The 16,734-nt window shown below is 37.4% G+C and overlaps 1 long non-coding RNA gene across 1 annotated transcript; it reads left to right on the forward strand.

Moving 5' to 3' along the window:
- The first annotated feature begins 5,904 nt into the window (after positions 1 to 5,904).
- On the forward strand, positions 5,905 to 16,138 carry LOC135158104 (uncharacterized). Its single transcript, XR_010296891.1, has 3 exons — positions 5,905 to 6,231; positions 13,116 to 13,325; positions 15,116 to 16,138. It is a non-coding gene; the product is annotated as an uncharacterized LOC135158104 (long non-coding RNA).
- The last annotated feature ends 596 nt before the right edge of the window (positions 16,139 to 16,734 follow it).

The following is a 16,734-nucleotide window of genomic DNA, read 5'->3' on the forward strand; positions in this document are numbered from 1 at the left end:
AGAGGCGAGATAAAGTCCTCTCCCTGGCATGCTGGCATTGCATAACACCATGAACATGATGAACACTGCTGCTTTGTCTTTTCGGAATAGTCTTTCATTCGAATTATTTAGTAATACCTTGCACTGTGCCTTACTATCTTCCCGACCCCTTTCCCGTTCTTTAAATATATATCATTAAGGCATTCGTAATGAAAATGATACAAAACACAAATGCTGTATAATTGGAGTGTGAGAGGAGAATTGGTGAAAAATATTTATTTTGTGACGACTCAAATAATTGGCAAAAATACGATAAGATGTTTCAGTGGTAAGACTACCATTCTACGGATAAGAGAAGAGTCTGTTACATAAACTGAAATTTAGTTGTTTTTTTTCGGGTCGAATCAGCTGTTTTGTTTGGCAGTGCTCTGAGAGCAACTGGTAATACGGAGGCTGGGCCCCAATCAGAATTTGGGGATTCCAACCTGAAAAATCGGTTGGCAGGTTGGAGTTTTATGCAACAGACCCCAGATATGCCTGAGTATAAAACTCCCGCCAAGACTTCCATCTGCTTCTCTTCGGTTGATGAACCTGTGCCATATTTGCTGTGTGTGCTTTCACGAACAGGGGCTATATGGAGAGATCAACTTTTATTAACCATACATGCATTATTTGTTTGGTTTATCACCAATGACTGTGGAAGCCATTGGTCCCTAACTGGGACGATCGAAGATAAATGTGCCATTTGTTATTTGATGGAACAACATAATGAAATGCATTTCTCAGTGATTGACTCATGATGGACGAGCGTGGAATACTCTAATTGGAATAAAATCATTTTCTGTGAAGTATCGCTGTTCTAATGGCAGGTTAGCAATGGATGTCATTTTAAGGTAGGATACATGAACTCCTGTGCTTTAATAATCATAGTATAGCGCTTATTTTACAAATGCTTAGCTAAGCTTGGCTACCCATGTGATTTCTCCATGGGCTGGAAGAGAGGATACAGAAGAGAGGGAGAGAGAGCGTGAGAGGGATGGAGATGCGGATAATCTTTTGTGTATACAAGACGGTAGGCCTACGGGCAGACGGGTACACAATGTACTCTCATACTCATACACACGGGAGTTACGCCGATGCGAGATCGTAGAATGTTTCGCATTTAAGAAAACGGCTGTGAAAATGCTATTTTTTTCGATCACACAGAGCGTATCGATAGAGACGCTGACGCCGATCAAAATCCCTCTATGGGCATAAGTGAGCCATGAACGTTTTCACACTAATTTTTCCTTAGTGGAAAATCGAATATGGTCCTGACTGGTCAGCGAGCAGCGCGGTCAAAAAATTTTGCGCGACGAAAATATCGCGCGACTCGTTGAGGGGGGAGGGGGGCCTCCGAGGCCCCCCGGCCTAGATAGGGTTAAAGGGGCGAGAGGGAAATTTTAAAAGGATTTTTATTATTTAAATATGCACTTTTAGAAGGGATAAGAACGCGAAATAAGGAAAACGGGCAATGACAGGGCATGAAAAGAGCGGTTTTAAGGAATGGAAACTTATCTGATACGAGAATGGGCACTTATATTCATAAAAAGGTAAAGGGGCACACTTTAACACATAAAACAGGTCCTTCTAAGATGAAAGGGGCAAATTTCTTGGGTAAAAAGGGAAAATTGTTTAGTGCTTCAAAAAGTGGGGGCACTGTGAACCCCCTGCCCCCCCCCCCCCCCGGATCGCAGCCCCTGCATTTATATCATATGGAACATTCGTTGTAAAATCGAGGTGTATGAATTTCAACCTAAAAATATTTCATTTAGAGAGTAAAGTGCATCGCATTTGTGGGTATATAGTTCAAAATTAATGCCTCTTGTTAGTAAAGTGCGCTAGTATGACATGATTGTGTGGGAAATATTTTTATATACGTTAGTTGGTACAGTGTTTTTACACATGTGGCTGATATTACACAAGCTGGCGTCACTTTGGGTGTGTTAAAAGAGATAGGAAACAATGTCTTGTGTGAATGTTCATAGATTCATAAAAAAATAATATCAAATGGCATAGTAATCAAGACATTTTGGGTTTATAATTAAATTTTAAAGAAATTCGACAACTTCTGATGAAATCTGGAAATGAAATCAATAGATCAAGTTCAATGTGTGTATCAGTGGAAATCATGCTTGCCTCTCCCACCCCCTTTAATAATTGCCCCATGCAGTGTTCGAAACAGTACTAAATGTCCCTTTAAGGTGACACGACATATACTCCTGCGAAAATTAATATTTCAGAAGGCATAGGATTAGTGTTAGGATTGTGATAGAGTTTTTGGTTCAGAATATTGTCATGATTACTATTAGGGTGTATTTAGTTTTGGAGGTTAGCTTTTATGTTTCGCTTAATGTTTAGAATTTCCATCGGAGCAATTGTCGCCAGAGCAAATGTCCACTAGGCCTGGTGCCCCCCCCCCCCCACTGCCTCTCTGAAAAGCGTTTCATTGCCGATGACACTAGCTGTAGCTTCTCCCTTATGCAGGCATGTTTCTCATTTTAACAGTAATGTTATGAAACATTTCATGAGAAATATCCTTAATATGGATAAAAACAGTAATTTGCACATATCCCGGAGGTTTGCAATTTTCCCGTGAAAATTGTTCATTTGCACATATCCCGTCGTCACGTTTGAACACATGCCGTTGATAAATTTTGACAGATTTGCACATTTCCCGGCGTGGCGTTTGCACAAATTCCGTTGTTTGCACAAATCCCGGCGAAATTTTGCACATATACCGTTGTTTGCACATATCCCGGCGTTTGCACATATCACGGCTCCACACACCCCCTCAATGTTTGACCATTTTTTCAGGAAAAAAGTGTCAAAGTGCTAAGGAGCACAAACTGCACGTATAGAGCTTGTCCTCTCTTTGATTTAAAACATTGACATTGAAATTTTCACCCTATATAGCCCATCACTCACAACCGGGAGGTCAGGAATTCAAACCCCAGCTGGGTCAGACCAAAAGACATTAAAAGATGGGAGTTGCTGCTACCCTGTTTGGGTTTTAAATAACAATATTATTATTTCATTTTTCATATTTCACTAATTGTAATGACATTTGATATGAACATTCCAAGAAGTGAATTTTTAGGTATCATAGTTCAGAATTGTGATAAATTTAATCTAGTTTGAGCCTCCCTTTAGGAATAAAAGCAAATTCAATTCTAAAATTGTAATGATGCCCTCAGCTGGACATGGAGTAAGTTTAGACTTTACTCAACCACACGGCTCGCCGGAAAGCAAAATAGTGATTTTGTAATTTCTAACATTATTCTAACCTTCAATTAAAATAATTTTACTTGTTGGAACTTTCGGATTTAATGCAAAATGTGATGAGAATCATGTCGTATCAGATCGCATAATGTGCGCTGGGCTTTAAATGCATGTACTTTGAAATGCACAAATTATAATTACTTGTTAAAGGACTCGTCCTCTGTGAATGTGTTTGTTAGTCCTCCAACCAAGCTGATAATGGTTGCTAGGTATTTCACATGCTGCTCAGCTGTGGACTCGTCGAGTTTCCGAAGAAGATATTGCCTGAACTTCTGAATAAAGTCGTCCGATGCAGTCACTTGAAATTAAATAGAAAGTTAGGGCTAGATTTTTAATCATATTTCTGTGAAAAGAGTATGTCATTAGAGAAATATTAAATAATTTTCAGAATTCAAGGTCTATAAAAACTATTTACCGACCTCGTGATATAGAAGACTTTTATATTACACAATTCCGTGTTTCCATCAATTTTTTTCTGGTATTTTTGTCTGTTCTAATTGTACCTTCTCTCCCATTCTGTAATACTTCCTTTCCATCCCAGGGTCTTATCTGATCTGGGGTCCGTTGCAGAAAGAGTTGCGTTTAAACGCAAGCCAAAAAATCAATTGCAAGTCCCAGAAAAATAAAAAGTTGATTTTCTCAATATATCCATGAAAAGTATATAAATTGGGATCAGAATTAAAAAAAATATGATAAAAACATCATAATTATAACCCTAAACCTTTGTCTGATCTCTACAATTTTCCTGTGGAAGTGTTTTAAAAATCAGTTTTGTACCTCATATGCCCATTTTCACATTTCCCCCAAGAATGAGGATACTTGACTCTTGGTCCAGAAATTCACTTTTGAAAATATAAAATCGCCTGAGGAGAGGAAAAAAGTGTTTTTATAAGCATCTATAATATATTCTCTACCTGATCAACTAAAAGAAAAAAATATTTTCATTGAAATTAAAATTTTTACCAATCTGTCATATAAAAGCACATTTTAATATATTATAGTGTTGTAGACTTATATTTCTACTTCATTTTTTCAGAGATCCTGGAAATAAAAGTTGATAAATGGCCCAAATGGTCTGGGAGGAATGAAAAAGTTATTTTATCTCTGCTATATGAAGTTTGCATTCCTCAAAAATTAAGAAAAATATGCGAAATTTAAGTTTCCACATCCAGTACCCTGTAGAATTTCGGAACCACACGTACCCAATGAGAGAGAGAGAGCGAGAGAGGGAGTCAGGAAGAGAGACATAACAAACTAAAGGTAAAGGATACACGAGAATACTTGAAAAGAATATCCGTATACTTCTGAATGAATAACAGTGAAATATTTATCCAACTTCAGGGCTTCCCCGATTAAACCCTGATTTATTGGGGCTACCCCAATAAAAATGTCAGCCGCTTTTCCGTAAAAATTCGAGAGTCAGAAGTAATAGTACTACTCCGAAAATGAAATAAATTTCGCTAAATGTCAGAATGCAAATTTCATTATTATTGAAAGGGATGTAAGATCCGTCACTGGCAAAAAGTTTCTCAATACTTGAACCTAATCCTAACCAACAAAGATGTTAGATAATTTTGGTTGAGAATAGAGTGACAGAAAAAAGAGAGAAAGAGAGTGAGTGACAGAGGGAGAAAGGAAGAGAGACATAACAAACTAAAGGTAAAGGATACACGAGAGTTGGAATAATTCTTGAAAAGAATATCCGTATAGTTCCGGATGAATAACAGTGAAATTTTTATCCGACTTCAGGGCTTCCCCGATTAAACTTTGATTTATTGGGGCTCCCCCAATACGAATTTGTTCCGCTTTTCCGTACACGTCCGAGAGTCAGAAGTGGTAGTACTACTCCGAAAATGAAAAAAAAATCGCTAAATGTCAGAAAGCAAATTTCATTATTATTGAAAGGATGGCGGGATCCGTCACTGACAAAAAGTTTCTCAATACTTAAACCTAATCCTAACCAACAAAGAGGTTAGATAAGTTTGGTTGAGGATAGAGTGACAGAAAAAAGAGAGGAAGAGGAGAGTGAGTGAGTGACAGAGGGAGAAAGGAAGAGAGACATAACAAACTAAAGGTAAAGGATACACGAGAGTATGGGGCGCCAAGTGTCCGCCAGTGTATTCCGTCCAAATCACGGCATTCCGTACACAAAATGTGTTTTTATTCAGACGAAAATCATTTCGTCATGACGCTTTTTTATTTCGTACACAAAATTTATTTTTTGTCACACAAAATCAATTTCGTCTCGACGAAATGCACGAAATCAATTTCGTCTAGACGAAATGTAATTGCGTCCACAAAGTTTATTTGGCGTGCCATACGAAATGAATTTTTATCAAACGAAATGGCGCACCAAATGTCCGATGGTAAATTCCGTCCAATTCACGCAATTCCGTACACAAAATGTGTTTTTGTTCATATGAAAATCATTTCGTCATGACGCAGTTTTATTTCGTATACGAAATTATTTTTTGTCACACAAAATCAATTTTCGTCGAGACTAAATGTAATTGCGTCCACAAAATTAATTTCGTTGCGATGCGAAAATCTATTCCGTCGACGAAATCATTTTGTGTCAAAACCACAAAAAAATTTCGTTGACGAAATGATTTTGTGTCAAAACACAAAAAAATTTCGTCGACGAAATGATTTTGTGTCAAAAGACAAAAAAATTTCGTCGACGAAATGATTTTGTGTTTTGAGTCTTTTTGACATAAAATCATTTCGTCTCCTCTGTCTCGAAGGGGACATAAGAAGGTCGCTGATTGGCTGCACCTTGCTCAAGCTGTTTTCGCTCCGGGACGATCACACTTTTTCACAGCTCAGATTGGCATGTTGGTGAACTTATTAGCTTAGATTTCACGTTATTCATTCCTACATGAGCTGCATACAACTGCTCTAATCGGTAGGATGTGGACGGACATTGCATTCGTAAGTTCAGCTATGTTTTCGACTTCAAAATTACGTTGAAAAAAAAATGGGAATTCGTTAGTCGTTACCAAACTTGCATTTGCAAAAAGCTGTGTAACAATACTAGTCCCGTGTATTTAAGTTTATGTACTGTAGTCAGCAGACCATTGGGGGGGGGGGGGGGGGTCTTTTCTGCACACCTAAAAAGTAAAATGGTTATGAATTATACAGGTTGAAGATATTTAGGCTTTGATCTTAATAAATAATGTAAAATTCATTCCGAGCAAAATGCTGAAAATTTCATTGAAATTGGATGACAACAAAAGTTATTGATGCCTGGCCGTACATGCCGTATGAAACTCTAACGTTAGGCTACTCCACTCAGTGACTCACGCGTATTGCGAGGGTTAGTATTAGTATACTAACCTCGCACCATTAACCACGTTTGGCAATGGATTTCTAACTAGTGGGTCACGCGTGCTGTGATCCCACTTCTGGTGTCCACAACACACAACTTCTATTGCTTGATTTTTCTGTGCGCGGCGGCATGTAATGAACCCTTGAGTGACTAGGCCTAAAAAACTCAGGCAATGGTTCGTATAGCCAGCCATTAAACACTCCACTATAGCCTATAGGTGAAGCGGAGGTAAGCAGTAGTGAAGTGTAGTGGAGCTTACACGAACCATCGCCTGCATGCTGTACTAGTATAGTTGTGGTAGCCTTGGCCCTGGCCCCACTCATTACTAGTTCGAGGTTAGTTGCTACATATAGACAGTTGCTACACTACAGTACATGTATTATTATAGACTATAGTACTAACCTCGTACACCGAACTGCATTTGGCCCTGGATTTCTGTGAAGTTGGCAAATATCGCTTCATTACAATACAGAATTAATATTTGCCGAAACTCCTCGCTACTCATCGGGGCGCTTTGCGGTGAGTAGCCATAATACAAAAAGTCAATAGTATATTTTTAATTAAATCAAAATCATATTTAAAAAAAAGCAAATTTGATTACTTTGGAGTTTGGACTAGAAAGTGACTTCGCGTGTCTCTTCTTTTTACGCAAAGAAAAGGAAGCCTGATGGTGGCGCTAATAAATTTCACAGCCTTGATTCAGGCTCGCTTCAAATGCAGCTCCTCGGTAATTATGCCCCCGCAGACAAAGTCCGGAGGGGGCATAAAGCGTTGCCCCTGTCCGTTGATTCGCCCGCCCCCCACTCGGTTTCCGCACAATAAATCGAAATATATTTCGATTTATATATATTGGTTAAAAAAAAATTTGTTGTGTAGGTACATGACACCATAGTACAGGCTAACTTTGAATTCGGAGTCTGCAGGTCCAAGGTCACAGCTCATGAAATATCCGAGTTGGTTTCCGCATGATGACTTATGAAATATTCAACAGATTTATAAAATTAGGGTGTGTAGGTAGATGACACCATATACAGGCTAAGTTCGGAGTCGGCAGGTCAAAGGTCACGGCTCATTAAATATGCAATTTAGTTTCCGCATGATTACTTATGAAATATTCTACATATTTAACCGAATTTGAGTGTGTAGGTAGACGACACCAAAATACAGGTCAAGTTCGAATTCGTAGTCGGCAGGTCAAAGGTCACGGCTCATTAAATATGCAATTTAGTTTCCGCATGATTACTTATAAAATATTCTACATATTTAAACAAATTTGAGTGTGTAGGTAGATGATACCAATACAGGCTAAGTTCGAATTCGGAGTATGCAGGTCAAAGATCACAGCTCCTTAAAGATATCTTATGAAATATTCAACAGATTTTTTAAAAATTTGGGTGTGTAGGTAGATGATGATGATGATGATGCATAGCATTTTTACAGCGGCGTAACAGGGTTCGGTGGCCAGGGGGGGGGGGGGCAAGAGCCAAAAATTTCCCGGTCATATCATGGTATGAATAGGCGTAATGGTGTAATAAGGCGACTATTTTGAGAAGGCCAGAATTTATCTTTAAAAAAAGTTGCGAGCGAGCGAAGCGAGCGAGCAATTTTTTTTTAACCTTTTTAATACAAAAATCCAATTTTGTGATATATTTTGACATGATATCCAGATAATAAATTTATTCAATTCTTCTCTCTTTAGATTCCTTTTTTGTCACGGTGGTCTGTACGCCACTGTGAAGAGGATTCTTTGCGGCAGTAGCGTGAAGAGTAAAAAACAAAACAAAAAAACAACGAGGAGCGCAGTATAGAACATGTGCCAAAAGGCTGCTTTATATATATATAAGTCCTGAGCGAGCGAAGCGAGCGAGAAAAAAAATCAACTTTTCATGAGAATCTAACTTTGAGCTATTTTTTTAACATATTCAGTAATTAAAATCATATCCTACAATACTTTTCCAACAAAAAAGGAGGTAATTCCTCCTTTTTTTGTTCTTGGCTGTAGAACTTTTTGGGGCCATGGCCCAACCCTTCCATACGCAGTGCTGTGCGTTTGGGGTCCAGGGCAGAGCCCCAGGAACTTCTTGATATCAAAGCCATTTAAACCTTGCAGAAATCCCCAATTTTAATCAAATCGCAGGCATAATATAGCTTTTACACAACACATTTATTCAACCCAGTTGCGTAATGAACCAAATATTTTGAGGGGGCAAAACATAGAAATGTGGGAAAAATTTGTAAAAAGTCGCCAGTGTGCAAAGCGAGCTGGAAAAAATTGCCTATTGAAATTACAATCTAATTATGTGATAGATTTTTCCATTATATTCAGCAAATAACACATTTCATTGTTTCCATTCATTTCATTATACGTCATGCACGTTGTCTCCTATAAAATTTCTTTTATATCCTCTTGGGTGTGGAACCACGACCCCCCCCCCCCGCCTGTATGGTAGTGATTGAACGTGATTGAACGGGGGCGTTATAGAGCCATTTGAAGATTATAAATGAAGAGCCCCTACTTTGTGGGGTCTGGGGCAAAGCCCCGGTAGCTTATTTGCATAAAATTTAGAAAACTTATAACACAATGTTGTATGCAGTCCATCTTTCTTCCCGCTCTTTAATTTCAATCATCAGCAGCCCGGTCGTGTTATATTTTTTCTTGTTCCTTTTCTTTGTTTTCTAATTTAGCTCTTGACTAATTACATTCTACCTTCGTTTCCCGCTATTGTTTGCCATTTTGTCATCTTTTAATTTATTTCCCACCGTGCTATTGCATTGCATAGGCCCTTTTCTCAATGATTTGTTCTTTTTCAAATGTAAATTCTATCGTACATTTTCCCGCTTTCCTCCCTTTTCTACTAAAAACAGTTTTTTCTTCATTGTCTTTTTCCTTTTCTCTTTCCATTTCCCTTTCCTCCTTTCCTTTTCCCCTTTCCTTCCCCTTTCCCTTTCTTTCTCCCTCCTTTTTTTCTTTTTCCCGTTTTTTTTTATTTTCCCGGTGAAATCCGCCAGGGGGGGGGGGGCAACTTGCCCCCCCCTGCCCCCCCCCCCCCCCCCGCCTGTTACGCCACTGCATTTCTATAGCACCATATATCTGTCAAAGACATTCAAAGGCATATTGGAGGAGCCAGCCAATCTGGGTCGCCTACAAGGGCGCGCACACAGAACTGTGACCCGCAGGTCTCTCCTCCCGATAACTGGTTGGGGGAATGCAGGTGGACCACTACACAGGGTCATTTAATATGCGAGTTGGTATCCTCATAATAACTTATAAAATTTCAACAGATTTTTTAAAAATTTGGTGTTTAGATAGATGACACCATAATACATGCAAATGAGCCTCGAAATTCGAAAATTATAATATTAAAGCAATATTGACTGGCCTCGGGGCGATACGACATATATCGCCCAAACTAGATTTATATCGCCCGAGTCGTAGACGAGGGTGATATCAATTTAGTGATGGCGATATATGTCCTTTCGCCCCCAGGCCAGTCAATATTGCTATTATTAACCAAATCAGAAATCTAGAGCAAAAATCGTTAAAATTTAGATGTTTTAAATTTTTAGAATGAGAATCTACTTTCTCATGTTGAGCAGACTGGGCCTCTGAACTTTACCATTGTGACGTAGGTGAAATGACGCGTCCCTGCATGGCCAGGCCGCAGTATCCAGCGTTGTCTCAACTTGATTACCATTATGACGTATAGCACTGCGCGGTTCAAGGACGCGTACAACTTAACAACGCGTAGAATACCCGGATGTTAGCGCTGCCTTTTATTGCCCGCTACATTTCCACGCATTTTCTCATTGACTTTTCTGAGCGGGCAATAAATTGGGCCCGTGGATAAACAATTGGAATTTTATTGACCGGCCATTTGATCCCAGTCTTAAGCAGGCAACAATGTTTCAAAGTTGCCCTGCTCAGATGTCTGATACGGTTAATAATACATAATAATTCATGGAAAATGAATTATATTGCACACAAGTGGGATAAATCATTCAATAGTAATTGTAATGCACAGAATTATAACAAGTGTTGGTAAAACATCACAAAACCATTCATTTTAAAGTAGTAAAATAATTGAATTGACAAAGATTCTACCACTTCAGGCCATCCATAATTTGACTCATACTCGTTGCTTTCAGACCCTTATCAAGATTTTGATAAATTCTCTCTCTAATATATGCATAGAGTTTATAAAATCGTGTGTTTCGGTATCTAAAGAGTTTATTCATGATGATAATATTTTGATGGTGTTTGGAATCCTAAAAACCTGTATAATTATCATCATTTTAGGAAGAAAGCCTGTATGGTTTACTTAAACTATTCAAATTTGATATCTGGGGATACCCATCTCAATGTCCACATACATGTGATTATTTTTTGTCATGAAATGAATTACTGATAATTTCATTTCCTCAGCAATTTAATGCCCATGTCTGCATGTTTGAGTATGTTTTATGCATATTTCGCCACTGCTATTATTTTGATAGGATGTATTTCCAAATTCATCACAATAATTGTAAGTTTTATCATAATTTTACTTTTTGAAAATTATGCTATTTTTGTTCCACCAATAGTATCAATATGACGATATCAATGGATTCTAGTTAATCCTTTTGGGTAAGATTGGAACTAACTCTGTGTTTAATAGATAAAGATATATGACTAACTTGTCCAGGTAATGAGAAATGGGCCCCTGCTGAGTAGGCCTAGAGTTTTTATGCCCCCGCAGACGAAGCCCGGAAGGGGCATTAACCCTAAAATGGCCGGGGGGGGGGGTTGAATCAACCCCCCCCCCCTCAACATTTTCTGCGATCATTCCGCCGCGCGAAATTTTTTGACCGCGCCACTCACATAGTTTATACTTTTAAGTCTCGCGCATCTTTTGAGACCAAATTTAAGACCCCCGGGTACGCGGTTCCGAAATTACGCAACATTTTGTAAGTGCATGTCAGACCAAAAATTGTTCCAAAACGTGATTTAGTGTACAAAGTCAATGCAAATTGAGTTTTCTCATCTTATTCATAAAGATATGATTATTTTTACTTTATACAGCTGAAAGCAATTGATTTTAGCATAATTATGCTTCAAAAAAGTTGTGCAATAAATCTGGTGAAAAAAACAAAGAAAAACAAAAGGTTGAAAAACAAAGAAATACATAAGAAATTCATAAAACAATAAAATACATAGGAAATTGATTTCCAAACCGAAGTTTTTTTCAATTGCCATTGTTAAGAATGCTACAAAGAATATTTTTTACCAAAAATTAGCATTCTAGGAGCTTTATTTAGTGAATTAGAGCAAAAAGTATGATTTATGCATAAATTAGCATAATTAATTCATATAAAATGAAATCTCATTATTTTGGAAAATTTTACCATACAGCCTTGTAGATTACATCGCACACTACCAGCGTGCAAATTTTTGCGGCGCTCGCGCGATCGGCGGCTGAGAACTCAGGGGGGGGGGTTGAATCAACCCCCCCCCCCCCCCCCCCGGCCACAGAACAGCCAAAAAAGCCCGGCCTAGTTAGGGTTAAGCGTTGCCCCTGTCCGTCCCCCCACTTGGTTTCTGCGCAATAACTCGAAAAATATTTAATGGATTTAAAAAAAATTTGGTGTGTAGGTAGATGACCACAAAATACAGGCTAAGTTCGAATTCGGTGTACGCAGGTCAAAGGTCACATCTCATTATATATGCAAGTCGGTTCAAAGGTCTAAATTTGTTAATTAATTATATATATGCATATTGGTTTCTGCATGATATTAAGTTCAAACATATTGAATGGATTTCTGATCGCGTTAAAGGGGAATCCAGCCTTGGCCATTAAATGTTGTGTTGGGAAGGAGAAAAATAAATTAAACAGAATGGTGAAAGTTTGAAAGAAATCGGACAAGCAATAAGAAAGTTATAGCTGCTTTAAAATTGAGATCACTAATACTATGTAGATTTCAAATTGGCAACTGGATAAGTAAATTATGACAAGGGCAAGGACAACTTTCCCATAGGCCATGTACTTTATTATCAGGGATTAGTGGTTTTCTCCTAAGTACCCATTCCCCTGGGGCATTAATCTAAATATAACCCAGGTAGTATATTGTTTTATGTCCTCATGAAAGAAAAATATTAATTTGAAATAAAACTTTTGGGAAAAAAAAATCACATTTTCGACATAATATGAATTGGAGTACATGGAAGAGTAGTCCTTGCCTTACATCCCATATGCAGCCAATTTGAAGTCTCCATGGGTACAGTGATTACCAATATTTACAACTTTTAAAAATTCATAACTTTCTTGTTGTTTGTCCAATATTGTTCAAACTTTCACCTATCAACTTGTCTGATTTTTCTTTTCCTTATAAAAACAATTTTTTATTTGGGTTGGATTCCCCTTTAAGCGGGGGCATCCGTGTCCTTTGGACACGTCAAATTTTCTTAATCATGTGTAATTGATTTTATGACATGTGTTTACATTTGCTGCAGATTCCCATTCAGCCGTTGGACTGAACCTGTACTGTCTGTAACACAGTATGGATGGTCAATATGAAGCGAGCTTCATTGAATTCCTCCAAGAGCTCTGTACTCCGTTCTGATCATTTTGAAGATGGTTGCTTTGACAGGACTGGGCAAGTGACTCGTCTTAGACAGGATGCTGTCCCAACCATGTTTGATTTCCTGCCTCGTCTTCAGAAGGTACAGTAGATCTATATCATACATGTGTTCTAAAGAAATATTTTCTCTGTATTATCTACCTTTGGTTTGATAGAACATTGCTTTAAATATTCCATTTTCAGTAGCCAAATAGAGATGAAAATTATCCTATTTGGGAGGGTAACCATGGACCTGGGCCTATACTGTGTATTTACAGTAAACTCTTACTAAATGAACAAATATATTAAAAATTTGGTTTACCCTACATAATAATCCTGGGCTACTTTGAGATTGCATAGCCCGGGGGGGGGGGCCTTTTTGGTCCCCCTCTTCAGATCTCCATGCACTGTCGATCGCAACGAAAACCGATGCACACGTCACCATCAATGTAATCTGCAAGCATGGAGCTCGACATTTTTCACGATAAATCCGTCGCGCGAATTTTTTTGACCGCGTCACTCGTTGACTTTTTACTTTCAAGTCTTGCGCAACTTTTGAGACCAAAATTGTGACCCCCAGGTACAGGGTTCCGAAATTACGCAAAATTTCGTAACTGCATGCAGAACCAAAATTGCTCAAAAACGTGTATTTGTGTACAAATCCAATGCAAGTAGTGTTTTTAGCCAAAATTTATAAAATGTATAATATTTTTCCTTTAACTGCTCAAAATCAATTAATTTTATCTTGTTTATGATAAAAAAAAACGTCTCCGACAATTTCCATTGAAAAAACCATAAAAAACAAAAAGTCGAAAAACACAGAAATACATAAGAAATTTAGAAAACAATAAAATACATAAAAAATGAATGTGATGTTGACAACTTTTTTAAAGATTAATTTAATCAGATGCCTATAAAGAGTAAGTGAAACAAAAATGAGCATTTTAGGGGCATTATTTTGTTAATTAGAGCAAACTTATGATTTTACGCATTAATTAACATAGCAATGAGCAATGAGATTTTTCGCAGATTTTGATATTATGGTATTGTAGATAATGCCATGGGTAACGCGCGTGCCAATTTTCGTCGCGATTGCGAGATCAACGGCCGAGATCATAAGGGGGGCTGAATCAGCCCCCCCCCCCCCCCCGTCTTCTTAGGCGTCGAAATAGCCCAGTCTATTTAGGGTTAAAGATAAATCCCTAAATAATTCCCCAAATTCTATGATTTCTAAACAAATGTGCTCCTGAAGAAATGGTAAATCTAATTTCTACTTTTATGTATTTTATTGCATGGTTCTATAATTCCATACGTATTTCTTTGTTTTGGGGCCTTATGTATTTTATAGTTTTTTTTCAATGGGATCACTTCGTGGCACTATTCCAATTATAAAAAGCAAGATTTGATTATTTTCAACCAATTAGTGCAAGAATAATGATGCATTTGTCAATTATGACTGAAAATAGAATTTCCATTGGATTAAATATGTATACAAAATAATATTTTTGAGCAATTTTCGGTCCAACATGAACTCATAAAATGTTGCGTAACTGCGTATCTGGGCGTCTCGAATTTTGTCTAAAAGCTCTGCGAGAATTGAACGAAAAAAAAAATGGTGGTACCTCGTTTCTCATTGTGGACTTATCGTGAAAAATGTGGATGGGGGGGCTTATTAAGCCCCCCCCCCCGGGGCTAGATAGGGTTAATATATCATCATGAATATTTAAAAAAACATTTATTTTGTTGCAAGTCACTGGAAAAGGTTTGATTTCTAAATAAATATTATTCTTCATGCATTATCGAATATTTAATTGAAAAATTTAAAGTTATCTTTTCATTCTTGTATCTGTTTTTGTTCAATATTTTTTTTTTTAATTCATTCGTCTCGTACAGAATTCACCAAACCAAGGAATTCCCCGAAAGAAAGATGTTTTGATTCAGCAAACAACCTCCCAGATACTGCAAAGACACCTGTACCAAAGTCTTCAGCACCTTTATTTCTCAAGGACCACTCCTACTCAATATCAGAAAGTCCAAGAGGGGTAAAGTGGAAGTTAACAGCAATAATGGACTGTATTAAGAACTTGGAGAAGAGGCTGAAAACCACACACGAGAAGTCCCGCCGTGTACATTACTTGCTCTTAAGTTTGGACAAACATAACTTGCAAAACTTTACAACAAATAATTACCCCAATGTGCATTCTGATTATTTAAAATAGCTCAATGAAAATGTTTATCAGTGGGCATGTAACAAAAGTGAATTCATTAAATTTGAACGTGTTGCAAAAATGATGTCTTACAGTATATTCATTCTGACTTAGAATGTCAGAAGAAAAAAAGTTTGTGAAAAGTAGGAATGACGGCAAGATGACAGAAGAATAGAACAGGATAGAGCAAGGGGGACAGATAAAGGACAAGTCCACCCCAAAAATTGTTGATATGAATAAAAAGAGAAAAATCCAACAAGCATATAACACTGAAAATTTGATAAAAAATCGGATGTAAAATAAGAAAGTTATGACATTTAAAAATTTTGCTAAATTTTACAAAAGAGTTATATGCACATTCTGTACACAGTCGGTATGCAAATGAGGAGACTGATGACGTCATCCACTCACTATTTCATTTGATATATAGAATAAGGTATATTCTAATTTTCTCCTTGTCATGTTAAACAAAATTTTATTCCTCCCTGATCATGTGGAATTAGCATTATTCAATACTTTTTTGGTTCAGTAAAGTTTGTCCTTATGGTAAAATCTGTAAAAAATGAAATATTGTATAATTCAAACAATAAAAAACAAAATAAACAGTGAGTGAGGGACATTATCGACTGTCTCATTTGCATGTCACTGAGTTGTGAATATTTTTGTTTTGTGAAAAATAAGTGAAAATTTAAAATGCCATAACTTTCTTAGTTTACATCCGATTTTGATGAAATTTGCAGCGTTATGCTAGTTCGATTTTTCTCAATTTAACTGAACCAACAATTTTCTTGGGTAGACTTGACCTTTACTAATGAGCTGTTGGATAGAGACAAAAATATGAATTGAGATTGAGGGTGATAGAGAAAGAGAGACAGGTGTGGGGGAGCCTTTGATGAATGCCTGAGAAGGCGAACATTACCATAATTTTTTTTTGAGGATTTGGACAGTAATGAATAGTACATGTTTTTTCTGTTGGTATTTCTCAAAATATGTGTATGTTGTATGTAATGAAATGGGTATAATCCTTTTGTAAGATACACTCATTCAGAAAATATTAACTAAACAAAAAAAAAAGCCAAATTATATTTTACTTATTTTCAACTGTTCAGACACTCTCATATCAAAAGTACCCCCCCCCCCTCATTTCAAGGTATTGGAGAGAGAGAGAGGTTGGATGAGAAATGGATTGGCTGTCTGCAGAAAAAATGCAGGGGGAGCAAAACATTTTTAGGATATGTTCAAGGGAGCGAAGCGACCGAGCAGAAAAATTATTCTGGGGATATATGTGAGAGAGCAAAGTGACGA

This window comes from Lytechinus pictus, unplaced genomic scaffold (assembly GCF_037042905.1).
Source record: "Lytechinus pictus isolate F3 Inbred unplaced genomic scaffold, Lp3.0 scaffold_31, whole genome shotgun sequence".
Classification (NCBI taxonomy): domain Eukaryota; kingdom Metazoa; phylum Echinodermata; class Echinoidea; order Temnopleuroida; family Toxopneustidae; genus Lytechinus; species Lytechinus pictus.